General features: G+C 46.0%; 1 protein-coding gene across 3 annotated transcripts in view; it reads left to right on the plus strand.

The window, feature by feature from the left end:
* The window catches only part of LOC144692594 (KN motif and ankyrin repeat domain-containing protein 4-like), a 121,442-nt gene that overhangs the window by 23,618 nt on the left and 76,040 nt on the right, over nucleotides 1–21,784 (plus strand). The window contains exon 1 of one of the 3 annotated variants that reach the window (XM_078561610.1): nucleotides 17,134–17,159. The exons of the other annotated variants lie outside the window; for them this stretch is intronic. The gene's annotated coding sequence lies outside the window, so the exon portion shown is untranslated. Of the gene's footprint in view, nucleotides 1–17,133; nucleotides 17,160–21,784 lie in introns of those variants that run through there. 3 annotated transcript variants of the gene reach the window in all.

Genomic DNA, 21,784 nt, shown 5'->3' on the forward strand with positions numbered 1-21,784 from the left:
CTTGGGGGTTATGCCAAATGCACACAGGGCAATCCCCCACCCCACAAAGAATGTAGCTCCCCCTCCCCACTTTTCCACCAGAGTTGGTGAACCTTCAATCGCTAGTTGTGTTATGGTGGTGGAGGTGGAATTAGGTGCCTATTTGCTCCTTAATTTGGAAGTTAAGGACTTCTACAGGCCTAAGGACAGGTGGGCTAGTCACCCATTGTAATATGGGGAACGGGTTAGGGGTGGGCAGGAAGGTGGCAGGCTAGGTACCCATCACATTTTACTTACTACTCCCATCAAAAACACTCCGGAGAGTGGCTGTAATATTCAGCCGGCCACTTCTGGAGGGTGAGTGTGAGCATTGGCTCTGTGAATGAGTGTGTGAGGTGCCTGCAGAGAGAGGAATGAGTGGAGCTGTAAGGTATATTGACCTGAGGAGATCTGTGTAGGAGAATGCTGCACAGAGTGTGTGGGCTGACACCTGAAAGTGTCTCTGCCACTCACATGCCATGCCCTCCTGAGGTCCTGGATTCTCTGCACTGTCTCCAGGTTGGAAGGAGCACACTCCTGCTGTTGACTTCCTCAGTCACTCCCTGCTTTGCTAGCGGAGTTGGCCCCTTCCTCCTATCCTTAAGGAATATAACTGCAACTCCTCAGATCCCACAGCAGGACCTCCTGGTATGAGTGAGAAACCTGGGAAAAAGCCTTCTCAAGTCTTCACTCCACTCTTGCAGCCTCAAACATCCAAGTGACCCATGCCAGGGTCCGTTTAATTAGAAATCCTTCCTTTGACAGAATGAATGTGTCACTCCGCCTCCCTTCCCTGATTGGTTAGGCTGCCTAGAGCTAGGGTGCTAATGCTGTGGCTGAGTTAAAGCGCCACAGTGTGTTGCGCAATTTAGTTAACTATGTTCCCGATGCTAAAATGGCCTCACCATCCTGGCAGGGTCAATGAGGAGAATATTCCTACTGCTGTTTCACTGTGGGGGCAATCGGGAGTCGCAAACTCCTCTTTAAAGGGAACAGGATTGAGATGGACTTTGCTCTTCATATGTCAGGAGACAAGAAGGCTTTTATCAAGTCTGCAATCTGGGTTCAAATCCCGGCCAAGCAGAGATGAAAGCTTCAGTGCGATAAACCACTCAGCCATAAATATTGAATGTATCTATAAATTAATGGGTGAATGTGCAAACAAATTATTCATGCAGGTTAAAAAGAAATAGTTTGTCCACTGAACTACATATTTTCCGTAAAGGACAATTGATATGCGCACTTTAGGTCTGGCAGCATTTGTGGAGAGAGAAACAGAGTAAAACATTTTAGGTCAATGACCTTCAGTCAGAACAAAGCTGTTTCTATCTTCACAGAGGTTGGCTGACCTACTGAGTAGTTTTTGTTTTTATTTCAGATTTCTAGTATCCAGAGTATTTTGCTTTCTTATTACTTCTTTGCCGGTTCTCACTGCTCATTTCCTTTCCTGATGGTCATTATTCCATGTTTGCAGGTCATCTTCTGTGCAGTCATAACTGGTGTGTGACAGTGTGTTGATAATGAGTGTCAGCAGGGCTATGAGAGAGAGAGGAGGTAACCAACATCACAAGAAGTTTACATTGTCTTCAGCTAATGCCCACATATGTAATTTGGTGGGGGGGGGTGGTGTTGAGGTGGGGGGAAGGGAGGGTTAATTAATATTGGGATTGGGGAGCTTGATTGATTTTTAACATGGATCAGTTGTATTGGCCATGCTGTCTCTCCCAACCCCATTCCAGTCCACATTGCGGGCAGCCAAGGCAACACAGATCCAGCAGGCACGATCCTTTTCTGAACTGGTTTTACTTCTGAAGTTTCCTATGATAGAGTGGGTTACATGGTTGGGAGGTTTACCTTTATGTAAATCCCATACTCTTTCTCTGAACCTTACTGCCACCTGAAGCAGCAATGGCCCAGTATCACTAGTTACAATAAGCACTGGAAACCCTGCTAATGGGGGCAGCGTGGAACTCCCTGTTAATGGGAAAAGTATCAGATAAAATGTTAGTGGGGACATGCTAATCGGGGAAAGGGCCCCTGACTCATTTTGTGCCATTTTTGAAGCAGTTTATTATTTATGATGTAATTTCAGGGTAAAGCTTCACTCAGAGGCTTTTCAGTAACCCTTACCTAGCAAAAGCTTGCATGGGAAAATACCAGCTCGTTCACTGATGTCGGTACCTAAGATCATTAGAGCAGCGCCAATAAAGTTCAGCCTGGGTCTTTCCTGGTATAAATGGTTTAGTTTCAGGCTTATGGAGGTTGGTCTGATTTTAATCCCTGCTGGAGGAGGATTGATGATTTCTCCTGTGTTATATTGAAAGTCCCCTGTTCTCTGCTGCCCTTAAGGTCCTGAGTGACATAAGCTCAGACAGCCTCAGCCAAGGTCACTGCACAAAACAACTGCAGTTTTAAATCAGGATTATTAACTCTGGTTGGAGGTGTTCCTGGAGGTGTAATCACAGTGGCTCAGATCTTCTGGTCTCTGGATGGTGGTACTCCCGAGGTACCCCGGAAGATGCGGTGGGGACCCCCTTGGAAATCGTAATGCAAGGATTCTGCGGGAATTGCCTGGGAAGTTTCAACTTCCATTGGACATTTACCCTGTGCCTGGAACCTTCCAAAACTCCAATTTAAAGTCAGAGGGTTTGGATGGTTCTGACTCACTTAGCAGAATAGTTACCCAGGAAAAGTTAGAAGGATTAAAACCAGGTTTAACTCCTGGGTAACTACAATACTGACCCCCTGACTCCCCACTGGATCACTGACTACCTCCCCACCCCTGACATCTCCCCCACCCTCCGGTTACACCCTCACCCCATGACTACCCTCGTAACCCTCCTGATTACCCCACCCCCCCAACTCCCCCCTACTCCCTGGACACCACCACAAGCCCTCCACCCCCACCCAGTTCCCAACTATCCCATCCCACCACACTCAACCTCCCCGACCCCTCCACCTCCACTGATGACCACCCAACCCTCTGACCTCCCCGCAACTAGCCGCCCTCCCCCTCCCTACCACCAGCTCCTGACTGCTCCCCCACACACACTCCCCCCCCGACTACCCCCCACTCCCAACTACCCCCTCACCCTAGTCTACCTCTCAACCCCCCCCCGACTACATCCCACCCCTTGACTAACCCCCCACGATGCGACCACCCAAGCTCACCCCCTAAACCATCCTACCCCCTCACCCACTTACCTTACACAAACTTACCTTCTCTCCCCAGCTTGTCAAAGTGTCTGTAGGATGTTTGGACTTAATGGAATACAGCTGCTAGTGCGTAGAAATGGGGCGCAGCATGGGTTCCCCCAACAATCCTACACTTCAAGGCATGGACTCCAGGAGCAGGTACACTCCACATGTCTCAGGAGGCCCGGTTCGGAGGTTCGGCTGAGAAACATGGTGTCCAGTGCAAGCTCAGAAATGAGGGGCGGAATTTTCCCAGGCGGGCAGGTAAAATGGAGTTCTACCTGCCGACGAAAATGGCGGGTTGACACGCCGTGTTGTCCCGAGCCCAACTCAGTATTTATTCGCTCCTGTAAAACACGCCATTTCCATGGCGGACAGGCTCTCGTTGGCCTGCTCGCCATCACCCCGCTGTTGCATCACACTGGCCGCCATGTTTAAAAGGCAGCGGCCAGCAAAGCGCTCATCACCACCAGCTCACCACCGCTGCCCAGGAGACATGACCAGCAAAGGGAAAAAGACTGCAGCCGCCCGTTGCAATGCCAGCGCTATCACCCCAGACTGCTCCATCGTGTCTTGCAATCTGAGGAGTGCAGCGGACATCCCTGCCTGTTGTTCCCGAGCTTGTCTTTGGAGCTCCAGCAACTGTGACATGACCGAGTCCAGAGGCTCGTCATCTGACTCAGACTCAGCAACGTTCTGCCCTCGAGCAGTCCTCCGAGTGCCGGGGTCCTGGGAAGTCCCTGCCTCCGCCTGCTGTGGATCAGAAAGTGCAATGTGCTCACCAAATTGTGATCCTGAGGCTACTCTAAAGCTAGGTCAACATTGACAGGATGGTGGCTGCCATGGAGACCTTGGTCCAGGACATCATTCATGTGTGGGCTTAACACCATGGCTGATGCCATAGTTGGCCTTCAACAGTGTGTATGCGAGATGGGTGCTGGGCAGCTCGATCTCACTCCAGCTACACCTTCCACTCACGTGGTCAGCCTCGGGCACCCATAGGGAGGAGGATCAGCAGGTGCACACTCCAGGGCCATCCGCCCAGGTGAGTCTGGGAGTGACCGGCCCATCCGAATCCTATCTTCTTGTGACCTCCGCAGCTCCAGTTTCACAGGCTGAGGAGGGTGTCACTGCCACACAGCAGGACCCTGAAAGCAGGCCGGGGCCCTCCAATGCTCAGCCCTCCAGAGGACACCCGCCAAAGTCATCCCAGACAGAGCGTCACAGTCAGCAGGCTGCCTCCACCTCCGCTGCGAATGTCCAGGGAGCACCAAGACGTAGTGGCAGGATTAGGAAAGTTAGGTAAAAGCAGTTGCACAGCCTGGGCACGGGTGCTAATCACTTGTACATACTGTTCACTATTGTCCATAAGCTCCTAAGAATGTCTCCCTGCCTATGGCTCCTTGTTCTGATGAGCAGTTTTCTTGTCACTCAGATGTGAAACCTTTCTGCACAAGGTAAAAGGCAGGTGTCTCAGTCCAGGGCCTCTTCCCTGTGCTCTGTGCAGCCTTCAGACCACAGTGATGGTCCAGCCTCACACTCCCTGGAAACATTACTGATGCCTCCACCTCAGCAGTGCTGGTCATTGCTGCCAGAATGTAGTGGGCAGGCGTCACGGAGTTCTCTCATTCTCTCTGTGTGTTCTCAGCACCTTTGAGGTGGGGTTGGCCCCCATCACACCAGCATCTGTGACCAGTGATGCTGTGCACCAGCTCCTGAAAGGCTGCGGTGCTGAAGGCCGGACACAGCATTAGATGCGTCTAAAGTTTCATGGCTGTGTCTCTGAGGTGGCCCTGATCATGGAGCGCAAGCGAATTGCCCTCAGCCAGACAGGAGCCAGACATTCTCAGACGCTATGTGAAGATCTATGTAGTGTCCTCACTGCATGTTGTCATCATCCTCCTGCGATCGAGCAACAATTAGAGCCTCCACTGCATCTCCATGACAGGAGCATTCTCACAGAGGGTATTGGCACTACCATAGCCAGACTGGAGTCAAATGTTCACAACTGCGATGTAAGGATCTACAGTGACACCTCACTGCATGTCGTCATCATCCTCCTCAAATCTAGCAGCTATGAGGGCATCCCGAGCATGCCTGCCTCGTCTAGCTAGTGCGCGAGCCTCATCCCCGTCATCGACATCACCGAGGACCCCTCACCCTCATCCCTGTCGATGTCCTCCTCATCTGAGGAGACCTCCAGCCCCTCCATTTCCTCCTCAGCCAGTTCCTCTCCCTGTTGGAGCGCCAGGTTGTAAAGTGCGCAGCAGACGATGATGTGTGACACCCTCTGTGGACTGTATTGCAGGGCTCCACCAGACTGGTCCAGGCACTGGAACCGCATCTTCAGCATCCCGATGTTCTGCTCCACCAAGTTGTGAGCTGCTGCATGAGCCTCATTATAGTGTCGCTCTGCTGCAGTCTGAGGCCGCCGCATGGGTGTCATCAGCCACGGCCTTTGTGGGTAGCTCTTGTCCCTAAGAAGCCAACCCTGCAGCCTCTGTGGACCCTGGAAGACTGCAGGGATGTGCGAGTGACTCAGGAGGTAGGTGTCGTGCACACTCCCTGGAAACCATGTGCACACCTGCAGGATATGTTTCTGGTGGTCGCACACCAACTGCACATTCATTGAGTGGAAGTCCTTGTGGTTGATGAAGTCCACTGAGTATAGCGATGGAGACCTGAGCACCACATGAGTGCAGTCAATCGCACCCTGCACCTGTGGGAATCCTGAGATCAGGGCAAATCCAATGGCCTTTGCATCCTGGCTGTCCTGATCCCAGGCGAAATGCACAAAGTTGTGTGCCATGGAGAAGATGGCATCTGTGACCTCTTGGATATATTTCTGGGTGGCGGAATGTGAAATCCTACAGAGGTCAACTGTGGAGCCCTGAAAGGAGCCCCTGGCATAGAAATTGAGCGCCACAGTCACTTTCACAGCCACTGGCAGTAGATGCCCTCCATGTCCCCTTGGCGCCAAGTCCTGCAGTGAGTGGCAGATGTGAGCGACCAGGTCCCTAGACATGCGCAGTCATCGGCGACACTGGTTCTCAGTCATCTGCAAGAATGGCAGGCGGCATCTATAGACCCTGGGCATCGCTAGGTGCAGACCAGTCACGGTTCACTGTCACTCCTGGGCAGCGTGTGCGGGAGCCCCTGTTTCCCCTTCTTCCTGAGGTTGCTGCTCCTGCCTTTGCACAGCCAGGAGCCTCAGTTGCTCTCTCCTGAGTCTTCTACAGTCTCTGTAGACCATCAGGCATACAGCTAGGTCACCAGGATCCATGATCCTGATGTGGTCCTCCTGCAGCATGAAAGAGAGAGAGGGACGTAGTTATCATTGCTGTTCTTAGCACCTTTCCTGGCCCTGTGTGACTGCCCCTTAATGCTTCCCGGAGAGTGCTGGTCACCCCTCAGATGGCCAGAGATGAGTGCGCTGCATGGCTGCCCTGTCAGCCTGTGACATGGGGGACACTGGTCCAAACCAGGATGCTGAGATTGCAAGAGGCTTTGAGCGCCTCCAGCAGTGACTGCTACATGGCCAGTGTTGGCGAGGAGATTGTACAACGTGTGCAGTCCAACTGCTCTGTGGTCCAATAAAGTGTTGGCGGACACAAAGTCTGTGCCAAGGGGGTGGTGGGGAGGGAGGGGTAAGGTATGGAGAGCTTGGTGGCCCTTTGGTGCCTCTGTGTTGCTTGCCTGGGTGGGCAGGCTAGGAGTCTGACCCCAGTCATATCACTGTGGCTGTGCCTGATCTGTCTCAGTTGCAGAGGCCTGGTCAGTTTATACAGGTGTCCCTAATGTGTGGCCACTCCCCTCGCCTACCCTGACCCCCACCTCGATTGCCTGTGCGTGGGATGAAACGCCAGGACAGCACTTGACGTCCCCCCGCCATCGACAGCGGTCGCCTCCGAGGCTGGTCAGCACTTGCCCCCCGGACACTCCCCCCTCCCCTTCAGCAGTCACCTCTGGGGCCAGACATCAGTTGCCCCCACCCGCCAGTGCCCCTGAGGCCTGTAAAGAATAGGTGAGCTGTGGAGAACGCTGCTGATCACTCACCTCAGTTCCCCCAGAGTGAAGGCCGCCAAGTACGTGTTGCCTGTGTGCTGTTGTGAAACACGTCGGCGTGCTTTCCTACTGACATGGACGGACGATACAGCGGGGGTTCCAAGAGCCTAGCGGGATGGCCTTTTAATCATATGCTGATGTATTACAATTAGCTCCCCGGCGACCGATGGCGGGAAACGCAGCCTGGCCGTCGGTGGGCTGAGCGGATGATTGCGACCTGCCCTCACACCGTCATGAAGCAGGTCGCGCCATATTTTCCACCCACACCACCTATCACACCCCCACCAGCGGCCTCAGAACATTCAACCCCAGGAGTGGAGTCGCAATGTGACAGTGATCACCACTCCTCAGTAGATTTGGCCTATTATGTCTGACCACATGATACTCTGACCACATGATGTTTGCAAAAGTTATTACATTCATAATGCTCGGGTCCTCAGCAATTAATTACCTTTGCATGCAGTTTCACTGCACTGCATGTGGTTCATCCGGCAACTCAGTATTCTAGAGAGCTCAAGAATGCTCATTTATAATTAAATCCATTCACCCATGTATTCTATGAATTAGTATTTATCATGTAATAATAATTCACAACATGGTTCTCACTGACAACAGACAACATGAGGAGTCTGTCGAATCAGTTGCCTTTGAATATGAAGTGTTTGCAGTGCTATGTATTGATTTAATGATTGAATGAAGTTTGTGCCTTTTCCAATTTCAAACAGTGATCTTGTTACATTATGGAAATGTTGTTAACTGCTTTTATCTGCTACACCTGGGTGCTACCCTCTTTGCGATATTTGGAGACTGAAATGCGATGAATCGAAAAATGCTTTTTTACGAACTGCATACAGGAGACAATCATCATCATAACTTTACCTTCCACTGCCCACTGCAGAATAAACATACTGAGTACAGCCTCCAGGAGCGGGATAAGGAATCTACAAAATGAGGTTTGATTGAGGTAGTTGAGATACCTATAAGCTGGCCAAGGCTATGACAAGAGGCACTGAAAGGATATGGTTCTCTGCCTCCATGAATGTGGTGTGTCTATAACGTTTTTTTTGATGAAGGATTCTTGCTGCATATGTGAGTTTGTCATGAGGAAGTGACTGGGTTCAAACACAAAAAGCCCTGTGACACTTCACCCAACAGGCCATTCTCCATGGATGATCATGGACAGTATCTGGCCAGTTGTGATGAAGTTGGCATCGTAGCCAAGCTGGCTTCAATCCGCCTTCACTTTTCAGTCAGGGTCACTGAATAGTGATCAGGAATGGCAACCTTGGCTGATTTCCAGCATTACCCCATCCCCTGACTCTTCCTAAAACAGAGGCATTAAGACCAATTGCAATGCTCTGCTACATCTCAACAGAGATCAATTAAAATAGCACAGATGGACGGTTAAATTTAGGACATTTCTGTTCTGCGTGCCTGAGTACTGCACCTCATTATGCATTCAACTACTGAGCCACCAAGATAAACTATTTCTAAATAAATATTTTGATAGATTCTATCATTGAAAAATGAGTTAATACCTGTTTGAGTAAGCTTTAGTGATAATGGAATCTGCTATAACAATAAAATGTAATTGCAGTATAATTCTCCTTTCTATTCTCTGGCACAAAGCTAAGTATCTGTTTGAGTTTGTACAGTTTTATCATGTGCAATGGTTGTTTAGTATCTAGAGAAACACATTCCTTTCAAAATAAAAGCTTCGTATTTCCAGCTATCTTATTAAGTGCTTAAACTGGATGCCTCCCATGGTTTAGTAGGTAGTGTTATTGTTTGTTGTGCTGCTGAGAAGTGTAGACCAGGAAGGTGCCAGGTTTGTACTTTTCCTGTCCCAACTGGGGCAATGTTGGTTCTACAATTGGTCTCAGGATCTCCACACCAGGGACAGAAAATCGAGGGGTGCCAAAAAGGGATGGGGTGGAGAAGACCAACTCTTTCATGAGCTCTTAGAGCAGACAATATTTTTCCTTTTTATTTACATAGTGTGGTGAAATACTCTCCACTTGCCTGGATGAGCATGGCTCCAACAGCACTGAAGAAACACAACACCATCCAGGGCAAAGGAGCCACTTAATTGACACCCCATCCACTAACTTAAACATTCACTCCCTCCTCCACTGATGTACAGTGACAGCAATGTGTACTATATACAGGATACTCTGCAGCAACTTGCGAAGTCTCCTTTCACAGCACCTTCCAAATCCATCACATTACCACCTGGAAAGACAAGGGCTACAGATGCAGGGGAACACCACCACCTGCAAGTTCCCCTCCAAGCCACACACCATCCTAACTTGGAACTATATTGCCGTTCCTTCACTGTCACGGGATCAAAATCCTGCAACTCTCCAGTGGAACCGTGGGGGGTCCCAACACCAGATGTGTTGCAACAGTTCAAGAAGGCAACTCACCACCACCTTCTCAAGGGCAATTAGGAATGGGCAACAAATGCTGTCCTTGCCAGCTACATCCACATCCCGTGAAAGGATAAAAACATTGTAAAGAGTGAAGAAGGAAAGGTGAGACAAAAGAAGTTCAGAGAAGTGGGACCTATGAGGAACGTCCAGAACTAAGAAAAATCAACCAGCATTCCCACTCTTTGACTACTAATTAATAACACATACTGGAAACTCCCTGTGCGTGGGTACAGCAGTCTAATGATTATAGAATTGGGCTATCAAGTTGGGTTGTAAGTTCAAGTCCTGCCTTGCCAAGTTATGAAAATGAACTCAATAAGCTTCCAACTGTTATAAGAACAGTTTTTTTTTCTAGATTTCCAGTGTTTTGCTTTTATGCTATAAGAACTCAACTGGTTCCTTAATTGCCTGCAGGGAAGGAAATCTCCCACCACTGCCTAATCTGCTCTATTAAGACCCCCGTACCGCAATACATGATTGACTCTCAATGTCATCGGAAGTGGTCAGCAAGCTATAGTTGTAAAACACTCACTTTAAAAAGACGGGCTTTCAAAACTTTATCAGGGCAATTCAGGATGAATAGTAAATGTAGCCATGCCTGCACCATTCCAAGAATAGGTTAACAAAAGAATGCAGAGTAAAGACAGAGACTCGACTGCATTACAACAATCACTGCGCTGTATTACTTCACTGTCGGTAAAGCACTTTGAGACACCCTGAGGTCATCAAAGATGTTATATAAATGCAAGTCTTTCTTTACATGGTCAAATAGCGTACCAAAACTCACTGTTAAAACTTACAAATGTTGCATGCACATCTGGGCAAGGTACCTGTGGGCCCCCAGCTAATGTGATTCCGTCCCATTGTGGAGTCAGTACCTGCAAGGAAGAAGGAGAAAAAACTGGGCAAAATGATAACAAATTGAATAAACAGTTACACTTATCGTAAAGTCCTTCTCATCTGAACATATTGGACAGAGTAATCATGTGTATTAAATAATCCCTGTAAATTTTGAGGACAAGCCCTCTGACAATTACATTTGAGTGAACTATAACATTTCCCATGCCCTGAGCACGTTATAAAAAGAGTACTGCATGTGTAAACAAGCATTCTCTCTGGCAGAGTGTCTCAAATTGGTCAAAAACATGTTATATATCCAAGTTCTTAAAATAATTTCAGTAATTCATCTTCAAAGAGTAATGTACACATCTGTATTAATTCAGTTTCAATGAAAAAGTCTGTGCATTTTACCTAAACATGTTTTTATTTTGGTTTTAAACTGGTGATGATTTGTGTGTCTGTGTGTGTTCTGTCTGAGCGTGTTGTATATTTGTGTGCCTCTTTGTGTGTGTGTCTATGTGCGAGTGTGTGTTGTGTTTGCATGTTTCTGTATCTGTGTGTGTGTGTATATTTTGCCTCTTAAGATTGTTGTATTTAAGCTTCTCTTAAATTGCAGATTTATTTTCCAATGACACAGTGTGGTCCTGACCTGAGGAAGCAAGTTCCAGGGTTGAATCCAAACTTTGTTGAGTTAATTGGGAGGGAACTATTGTAGATCCCCGGGCAAAAAGAAATCAGAGTTCCAGTTTCTAAATTGTATCAGCCTTTCGTAACCGCTGGGAAGTGTGCACGTGTGGATGTTGTGCAATCACAGTCCTCGTCTTCCCTGTGAGTTCTCCCATACTTGGTATCTGTAAAGTTTTGAAAAATTGCAATGTATTTTTTGTTCGCTTGAAGCTACCATATGTATCAGAGGGAGTGTGCAACAAGAGAAACAAAACCATTTGTTTGCTCGTGCAATTTTAATTCTGGCTGTTTCGGTCCCAAGAGCTTCACACTGGCATCAAGGATGATGCAAAATACAAAGCATTCCTTTGCCTACTTTCTGCAGAGAAGGCAGTATTTTAAGTTGCAGTCTCACAAACAGATTTGCAACTTGTCCAAACAATGTTTCCACTGTGGCGTGCTTACCCACACTGGAGTGTCCTGCTCCTGGTTATCAGCACAAAGCTTGTGGAAAATTGAACCATTTTGCTCGTGTTTGTCATTCATCAGCAAAGTCAACTACTAAGACTGATACCAACAGAAAGGTGCTACATATGCGTGCCACAGCAAAAGGGTGCGAGAATGCAGCCAATGTAGAGGCGGATGACCCTGAAATACTTTTGTGCTTTCTTTTGGACACAGCAATCGGCCAGGTGCGACAGAGACCATTGGCTGTTTGGATGTAGATGCTCTCAAAGATGCAGGAGCATCTGTAAATGTCATGGGAGATAAAACTTTCAACAAACCTCAGGATTGCTCATTCCCTGCAAACCAAGGAATATGAACGTTTTCCCTTACTACAGTGACAAACCACTGAGAATTCTCAGCACTTTTGAAATGCCATTCTCATTTCAAAGACACCAGAACGAAGGTTGTATTCTATGTCAAATCTGGAGAATGTGACACGCTTATCGGTTTCCAGATCTGCACATGATCGCTGTCACATAAGTGATTCCTATGCATACCAACAACATTGCAAATGTTGCGGATCCTACAAATGTGCAGGAAGTCCGGAGTCTGCTAGGACTCATCACATACTGAAGTTGCTTCATTCCTGACCTTGCTGCACTATCTGCCCCGCTACATGATCTGAAAAGATAGACCACGAGGTGGGAGTGAACTAAATCACACAAACAGGCTGTACACCAGATCAAACAACGGTTGTCATCAAGTTGCACAAAATACCTATTTTGACCTTGAGAAAACCACCCAGCAAGCGCTTAGGTGCAGTTCTTGTGCAAAAAGACAAGGCAGGGAACCCATCAATTGTTGCAATAGCAGGCAGACTGCTAACACCCGTAGAGCAACATTATTCACAAACAGAGAAGCGCTCTCAGTCACATGGGGTATCTTACATTTCCATCTCTAGTTGTATGGAAGAGAGTTTGAAGTCATAACCAGTCATCGACCACGAGTAAGCTTGTTCAACAATCCACATAATAAACCACCTACTCAAATAGAGCATCAGATACCCAAACTACAAGAGTACAAGTTCTATGTTAAGTATCAGCCAGGCAAGCTGAACTTAGTGGACTATCTTTCGCGACATCCGATGCCAACAGTCAGTCCTACTAGTTATGAGGAAAAGATTGCTGAACAACATCTTAACTAAGTAAGCCTAGGTGCAGAGCCAAAGTCGCTAAAACTAGCTGACATCAAAGCAGCAACAAAACAAGGTGAAGGATTACAACTATGTAAGATGGATATGGAATTACAAAACTGGAAAGACGCGATTGAAAGAGCATCTACAAATGAAATCTCTCACAAACTACTAATATATCTTTAGAATATTGTAAATGAGCTCACCATTGCAACAGCATCTGATCTCGTGTTACACAACAACTGTATTGTCATTGCATAATCATTGAGAGAACGGTGTTGTTAGAACACATGAAGGTCACCAGGGAACTTTCAAAACCAAACAGCTCCTTAGGGAAAAGAAAAAAAACTGTGGATGCTGGAAATCCAAAACAAAAATAAAGATACCTGGAAAAACTCAGCAGGTCTGGCAGCATCTGCGGAGAGGAACACAGTTAACGTTTCGAGTCCGTATGACTCTTCAACAGAACTAAGTAAAAATAGAAAAGAGGTGAAATATAAGCTAGTTTAAGGGGGGGTGGGACAAGTAGAGCTGGATAGACAGCCAGTGATAGGTGGGATAACCAAAAGATGTCATAGACAAAAGAACAAAGATGTGTTGAAGGTGGTGATATTATCTAAGGAATGTGATAATTAAAGGTAGAAAGCAGGACAAGCAAGGTACAGATAGCCCTAGTGGGGGCAGGGTGGGGTGAAGGAATCGAAATAGGCTAAAAGATAGAGATAAAACAATGGATGGAAATACATTTAAAAATAATGGAAATAGGTGGGAAAAGAAAAATCTATATAAATTATTGGGAAAAAAAAGGGGGGGATCAGAAAGGGGGTGGGATGGAGGAGAGAGTTCATGATCTAAAATTGTTGAACTCAATATTCAGTCCGGAAGGCTGTAAAGTGCCTAGTCGGAAGATGAGGTGCTGTTCCTCCAGTTTGCGTTGAGCTTCACTGGAACAATGCAGCAAGCTAACGACGGACATGTGGGCATGAGAGCAGGGTGGAGTGTTGAAATGGCAAGCGACAGGGAGGTCTGGGTCATGCTTGCGGACAGACCGAAGGTGTTCTGCAAAGCGGTCACCCAGTCTGCGTTTGGTCTCTCCAATGTAGAGGAAACCGCATTGGGAGCAACGAATGCAGTAGACTAAATTGAGGGAAGTGCAAGTGAAATGCTGCTTCACTTGAAAGGAGTGTTTGGGCCCTAGGACGGTGAGGAGAAGGGAAGTAAAGGGGCAGGTGTTGCATCTTCTGCGGTTGCATGGGAAGGTGCCGTGGGAAGGGGTTGAGGTGTAGGGGGTGATGGAGGAGTGGACCAGGGTGTCCAGGAGGGAATGATCCCTGCGGAATGCCGCCAGAGGGGGTGAAGGGAAGATGTGTTTGGTGGTGGCATCATGCTGGAGTTGGCGGAAATGGCGGAGGATGATCCTTTGAATGCGGAGGCTGGTGGGGTGATAAGTGAGGACAAGGGGGACCCGATCATGTTTCTGGGAGGGAGGAGAAGGCGTGAGGGTGGATGCGCGGGAGTTCGGCCGGACACGGTTGAGGGCCCTGTCAACCACCATGGGTGGAAAACCTTGGTTAAGGAAGACATGTCAGAGGAACTGTTTTTGAAAGTGGCATCATCAGAACAGATGCGACAGAGGCGAAGGAACTGAGAGAATGGGATGGAGTCCTTACAGGAAGCCGGGTGTGAGGAGCTGTAGTCGAGGTAGCTGTGGGAGTCGGTAGGCTTGTAATGGATATTGGTGGACACTCTATCACCAGAAATTGAGACAGAGAGGTCAAGGAAGGGAAAGGAAGTGTCAGAGATGGACCATGTGAAAATGATGGGGGGTGGAAATTGGAAGCAAAATTAATAAATTTTTCTAGGTCCAGACGAGAGCATGAAGCAGCACCGAAGCAATCATCGATGTACCAGAGAAAGAGTTGTGGGAGGGGGCCGGAGTAGGACTGGAACAAGGAATGTTCCACATACCCCATAAAGAGACAGGCATAGCTGGGGCCCATGCAGGTACCCATAGCCACACCTTTTATTTGGAGGAAGTGAGAGGAGTTTAAGGAGAAATTGTTCAGTGTGAGAACAAGTTCAGCCAGACGGAGGAGAGTAGTGGTGGATTTTATACTGTTGAAGTGGGGTGGAGGCAGGTGGAGCAGGTGGAGCAAAATAGAAGGTCAGGGATGGGTTGGAGCTCAGGAGAGATTTAACCAAGATATAAGACAAAGGGAGTGTTAATGGTAGTGTTAAAGTTCCTGCTATTAACACATTCTGCTATCTTATCTTTATGCACAATTAGCACCTTCTTTAGTCTTTAACACTACTATTAACACTCCCTTTCTCCTGTGTCCATGACATCTTCATCAAATCTCTCCTGAGCTCCCACCTATCCCTGACCTTCTATTTTGTTCCACCTGTCCACCCACTCTCTTCAACAGTATAAAACCCATCACATTTCTACCTCTCTTCAGAGCTCTGAAGAAGAGTCATATGGGCTCAAAACGTTAACTCTGTTTCTCTCTCCACAGATGCTGACAGATCTGCTGAGTTTTTCCAGCATTTTTTGTTTTTGCCTCGAGATTTGACTCCTGGCATTGACCTCCACAGCTTTCTGCTCCCATTGTCTTCCCGCCATGTGCCTGGAGAGCTTCCTGGGCTCCTGTACAGGACATCTCTCCTCCTTTTCACCTCCTCCACCAAGGCCTCCAGTGCAGTGTCTGAAAACCTTGAAGCCTGCTTTCTCTATGTTGTGCCATTCTTAAAATGTTTCCCAGGTCAGAGTCACTTCCTGATTGACCTCCAACAGCTGCTGTAGCCTCAACGCATCTCCCCATTAAGACGTGCAGGCTAGCTTTAAGTGATGCTAGACACTCACAATGTTGTTCCCCCTGCTGACATGCCCAGCTACTCAATAGCATGTTTAGCACTGCTGGACACTGAAATCCTGCAAATGAGCAGGGAGCACGAAGTTAACCTTCTGCCTGCATTGCAATCAATGGGCACAAATTAATCGTGCATTGCATTCCCCATGCCCATTGTCAGGCGCAATGGAATATAGCCCCCATTACACCACGACTGTCATATACAGTGACACCCATTTTTTTAGACAGTGGTCTGCAGTGTATTCAAATGTTTTTTTCTATGCCCATTCAAAATGCTATATGAAAAGTTTCTCGTGCAATTCTTCTCACTACTTGAAAACTTATCTCGCCAAAATAAGGTTTAATCCACATTTAAAGTAACTGCAGTAACATTTTTAAATTTGTTCTTGGGATACGAGCATCACTGGCAAGGTCAACATTTGTTGCCCATCCCTAATTGCCCTTGAGAAGGTAGTAGTGAGGTGCTTTCTTGAACTGCTGAAGTCCACATGACGTAGGTACACCCACAGTACAGTTAAGAAGGGATTTCCAGGATTTTGACCCAGTGATTGTGAAGAAGCAGTAATATAGTTCAAAGTCAGGCTACTGAGTGACTTGGAGAGGAATTTGTATTAGGTTACATTCAGATCAGCCCTGGCTTTATTGAATGGCGGAGCAGGCTCGAGGGGCCAAGTTGCCTACTCCTGCTCCTAATTCGTATGTTCATATGTTTGTATGGTGCTGTTCCCATGCATCTGCTGCCCTTGTCCTTCTCATTGGTAGAAGTCACAGACTTGGAAGGTGCTGTTGAAGGACCCTTGGCAAATTGTTGCAATGCATCTTGCCACTGTGCGTCGGTGAGGGAGTGAATGTTGAAGGCGGAAGATGAGGTGCCAGTAAATCAGGCTGCTTTGTCTTGGAGGATGTTGAGCTTCTTGAGGGTTGTTGCAGCTGCATCCATGCAGGAAAGTGGAATGTATTCCATCACACTCCTGACTTGTGTCTTGTAGATGGTGGACAGGCTTTGGAGAGTCAGGAGATGTGTTACTTGCTGCAAGGTTCACAAACACTGACCTGCTCTCGTAACCAAAGTAGTTATATGGCTGATCTAATTCTGGTTTTGGTTAATGGTAACCCCCAGCATCTGGATAGTGGGGTATTGAGCGATGGTAATGCCATTAAATTTAATGAGGCGATGTTTAGATTCTCTCTAGCTGGAGATAGTCGTTGCTTAGCACTTGTGTGGTGCAAACGTAGCTTGTCACTTATCAGCCCAAGCCTGAATGTTGTCCAGTTCCTGGACAAAAATCCACCATCTCCCACTCGGAATGAAAGAAGAGAAAAACAGAGAAGCAAAAAGAGCTAGGGAGAGATAAACAGAGGAGAAAAAGAGGAAATATAAGCAGAAAAGAAAAAGCAGAGAAAGAAATGGACAACGTGGTTAAACACAGACAGGTATGAAAGCATTTATTCTCTCTGACTTACAATGGAAAATTGACGAATAAGTTTGTAAATTCTTTTGATGCATCAACTAGTAAGATCCCAAATTCAGTCACCAGTCTGTGACGAGTTAGCAGATAAAAGCCAACTCAATGTGTTATGGCACAGCAGTTGGTAAAGGCTGAGTGGGAAACTTTAAAAAACTGTCAAAACCTATATTTTCAATTGATATGCTTGAGATGCAGCTCTGGATTCAGTAGTGAAGCCACCAAGCCTCCAGAGGGTTTTTATATCAATTAAATTAAACATTTATTAATTTAACAACAAATTTAAACACATACACATGTCTACAAATTACTACCGTAATAACTTTTAAACAAATCGCCAAATTAATCACTCCCAGGTAAATCTTCACCAAGGCATCAATAATCCATAGACTTAAACAGACACCAGGCAAATCATATTTTCTCTTACAAATTCAAAATGAGGTTCCTTTTAATTTGGTTCCTTCGCATAGTTGTAGGCTTATAGGCGGCATGTCTCTGACTACCACACAAACCCCTGTTCTGTATCTACCTAGCCTTCCCTTTGAATGTAAATTCTCATTGTATCACCAGGCCCTTTGAACTCCACCTCTTCTAACAATAAAACCCCTTTCAAAGTACCAATTTTATTAGTAATATAAACATAATGCTTGGTGTCTTCTAGCTGGGCGCAAGATTTCACCCCCAGTCTTTGAATGGTTTATTCAACAAAATGCAAATGTACCCTCTATCTTACTGTTTATATCTCAAAACTACTATGCATCAATGCACCCAGGCTAACTGGCTTTAATATAATTAAGATGCACACACTCACACCCACAGACACAGACTCTACTACAAGTCTAATTTAAAATAATTTCCAATAACATTATATACACTAATGTCTTCATGACAGATGTAATAAGTAGTTAGCATCTGCACTGCTGGGTTAAGGAGGTAGTAATTGGTCAGGGCAAAATTTGGATGTATTTTGGTGTAATTAGGTTTGCTATGATTTCCTCAAGTAGCCTGGTGACTGCCATTGTTTATGCACATACAGGAAGAATTGTCACTAATATGGTGCCAGAGCATGATTGGAGCTTATGAAACAGTACCTAACCAAGAAGTCATTGCCTTCAAGAGAAGGGGAGTAAATTAGAAGAGATTAAAAGTTATAAATAAATTGATTTTTAAAAATTTATTTTTGCTATATTTTATTGATGTGACTGTTGAGGTTAATAAAATCTTAATTTTAATGTGGCATTTTCTCAAAGAATATCTATCAAGATTCAGCACAGAAATTACATATGAATATTAAATGATAGCTTATGAATCCTATCTGTTTTAGGACTCAAATATATACTATTTTTTATACACGTCCCTATATTTTACATATGAATGATATTCACGAAAAGACCCTCTTGGTCTATCTAAGCTGACCCACATAACTGCAGGTCTCACTAGTACAGACCGTACACCCCTTGTAGTTCAAAAGGTGGGAATGGAAGCTTAGTTCCTTAGCAGTACAACTGATTGAAAGAGCCTAGCATCACTCCACTATATAGTAGCACTATCAGTTATAGTCATTGTGATCCTTGTTGGAGTTAGAACCGTTGACTCTTTGAGGCGGTAAAAGGGCAACATTAACATTTTTGCAACAAGAAAGGAAAGGTGGACTGCAGAAAGAAAGTGATGCCCCCTTGTACGCTTCTCCAGTTATCTGACATACCAATTAACAAGGCTGAATGTAAATGAGCAAACTAGTTTCTATTACAATTGTCAAATAAATGAGTCGAGTAACATTTCCAGTAAATCTCACTGTACTTCAATTTAATTTCAGTATTCTCACTTGTAACAAAGAAAATAAAGCACATCATACTGTCCTTGTGAGTGGGCTGAAGATCATTTTTCTGGTCAGCCCTTCCTCTGACCTAGATTAGCTTCCCCATATGGAGACATTTTTTTCCTTACCTGCTTCCCTCAGCAGACTTCTAGAACTGATTATAGACGACTCTGTGCTTCTGTCCTGTTTGTTACATAGACAAGAAGACAAGGGGCAGGACTTTTCGTCTCGCATGCCCAGCCCAAATGGGAGTGAAATAGTGCACAATGACACCAGGCAAGCGTGATGTCATCGCGCACTCTTGCGAGAGTCGACAGCGCGCCCACCAACAATGAAGAGGCCTATTAAGGCCCTTAAGCAAGCAATTAACTTTCATTATTCACTGCCCATTTAGCTGAATAGGCCAGGCGCCCTTTGCATTTTTAACGAAACCTAAACCACGGGTGGGATGAGGTTTCCAACCGTAACTAAAAAAAAAATGTTAACATCATTTTTTTACACATCCCTCTTCATGAGTCACACGTGGGGACATGTTTATATCATTTGTAAAAAAGTTTATTTTTGCATTTAGAATTCTTCAGTTCCCCGAGGCAGCTCTGCTCCTTCAGGGAGCTTTCAGTGCGCGCACCCCGGCACATTTCAGTGCTCAGTGCTCAGCGCTCAAGTTCCTCCCGCCCCCACCCCGGCAGTGCTGAGGCTCTTAGCACACGTTTCACGCTGGCTAGCCGTTAATTGGCCAGCCAAGGTGAAACCGCGGTCAGAGCCCAATCGTGGGCGGCAGTTAGTCTCGCTGCCGTTTTTTAAGACAGAGTAGAAGCACCATTCCTTCTATTGACTTCAATGCAACACTTCAATTCAGAGCTTGTAACCCTTTGTGAGTTGAATTTAATTTAAGGTGGCTTTTTAAATCATCTTAAGATCCTTTTGTAGTGAAATAGTCGAATCCTAAGATGTGAGAGACAGCCTCAAATAGACAGAGTTAAGGGTAACCGTGTATTTTAAGTTCTTGGAAAGAGCAGATCGGTTGAAAGTGAGTGTAGTAGTAGAGAATTGTTGCGGGGTGGGGGGCGGCTTGGTGTGGTGGGGAGGGGAAATTTAACAGTGATCCTTTTGGAGAAGGACGTGGTAATAGTAGTTTTATAGGTGCTAGTGTCAGAAGATGAAGCCAGTTAATGATGATGAGCAAAAGCCAGAGAAGGCGAAGCATTCCATATTTTTTAAGAACTGTTACATGGTGTTTCCAATTGATACATTTAATAAATAATTACCTCTTGCTTCTGTCGCTTTGTTTTGAGAGGGTGTCCTTGCTGCTCATATGTTGCTGAATGTGTATCTCGTCACTCACTTACATGTGCAAATGGAATGCACATTCTCAGGAAGGTGGAATTGTTTTGAATAGCTGTTGTAACCCAAGCGCTAACGTTGACAGAGTATTTTTGGATGCCTTTGTGTGGAAAAGGTTTCACTCTACTCGATCTGCTCAGATTTGTTTAAAATGCCTCCACAGTATAAGTAAGGACAAATCTCAGGGCATTTGGGAACATGGAGGGAAGAAAGACATGCCTGGCTTCAGTGCTCTGAAGTCAAACAAAGTCATTTAAAATTTTCATATAAACAATGCTTACTTAATCACAGTATACATGACAATTGAGAGATATGATGTTGGCATCCCTAAGGCAAAGATTGCTGAACTAAATCAAAATATTTTTGTTTCTCGAGATATTGTTTGCCCCAGTGGAAGCTCCAGACTCTGTATATTGCGTTGACATAGAGCAGAGTACTCATCTCCAATGGCAATGGGATGGCCCCCTCTCTCTTCCCCATTGTAGCCCAGGAGAGAAGGAGACAAAGGCTCCGGCCTCTTTACACTAGGTTGCCACCCAGCTGGGTATGGTGTCCAATGGAGAATGGAGTGACAACTCATCCATCATGTTTAGCTGATTCTCCTGGTTAGGGAATTGTGAGTCAGACTGAAGATCTGTCCACATAGAGGGGGACTTTGTTACAGAAATGACATAGAACATGATCGACTGGATGTAAGGTGGTGTAAGAAATAGGTTACCTCGTGCTACTGGGTACAGAGGTGAAAAGGAAGATATTTTTGACATTCACAGATCACTGCGTTCGAGTGATTTTCAGGCTGTGTGTCATTGCTTGCTTAGTTATTTCATCAGGGTATCTGTGACAACACAGAATTGATTGGGTTCATACTTTAAAATTAATACACTCCTTAGTAACTTAACAGCCATTGATGTACGCAAATTTTGACAGGATAATTTATTTATTATTCCGGGTCTTAGATGCGAGAATTGTAGTATTTTCTTTCTGCTTCTTTAAGTGTTATTGTGCAAATGATTCAATTCAAATGTAAAGGTAATTTTTTTTCCCAATTTTGTCCCTGTTTAATCCCCTCCCCTTCTGATGGCAATGACTCTACTTGAAGTAAGAGTCCATGTGAGCTAGCAGCCCCTTCAGCACCTTAAGGGCTACACCACCACCAGGGTAGATTGAGCAGGACAAGTGGTGGAAGGTGTAGCCAGCCGGGAAACTTCATTAAGGGGAAAGTCATGTCTCTGTCAAGTCTATGATGCCGATGTGATTATGCGCAATAAATTCATGGCTGGCAAGGTCATTTGTTCACAGGTGAATGTCCATTTTGAAGGGAGATTTGGAGGAGGGCAGTCATCCACTGGTAACAATCCAGTGAGTCAGAGCAGGGAGTGAAATGTGAGACAAGGAGGAAGTTTGTAAGATTTCTCCTGGCGGGTGCACTG

This window comes from Cetorhinus maximus, chromosome 17 (genome assembly GCF_964194155.1).
Source record: "Cetorhinus maximus chromosome 17, sCetMax3.hap1.1, whole genome shotgun sequence".
Taxonomy (NCBI): Eukaryota; Metazoa; Chordata; class Chondrichthyes; order Lamniformes; family Cetorhinidae; genus Cetorhinus; species Cetorhinus maximus.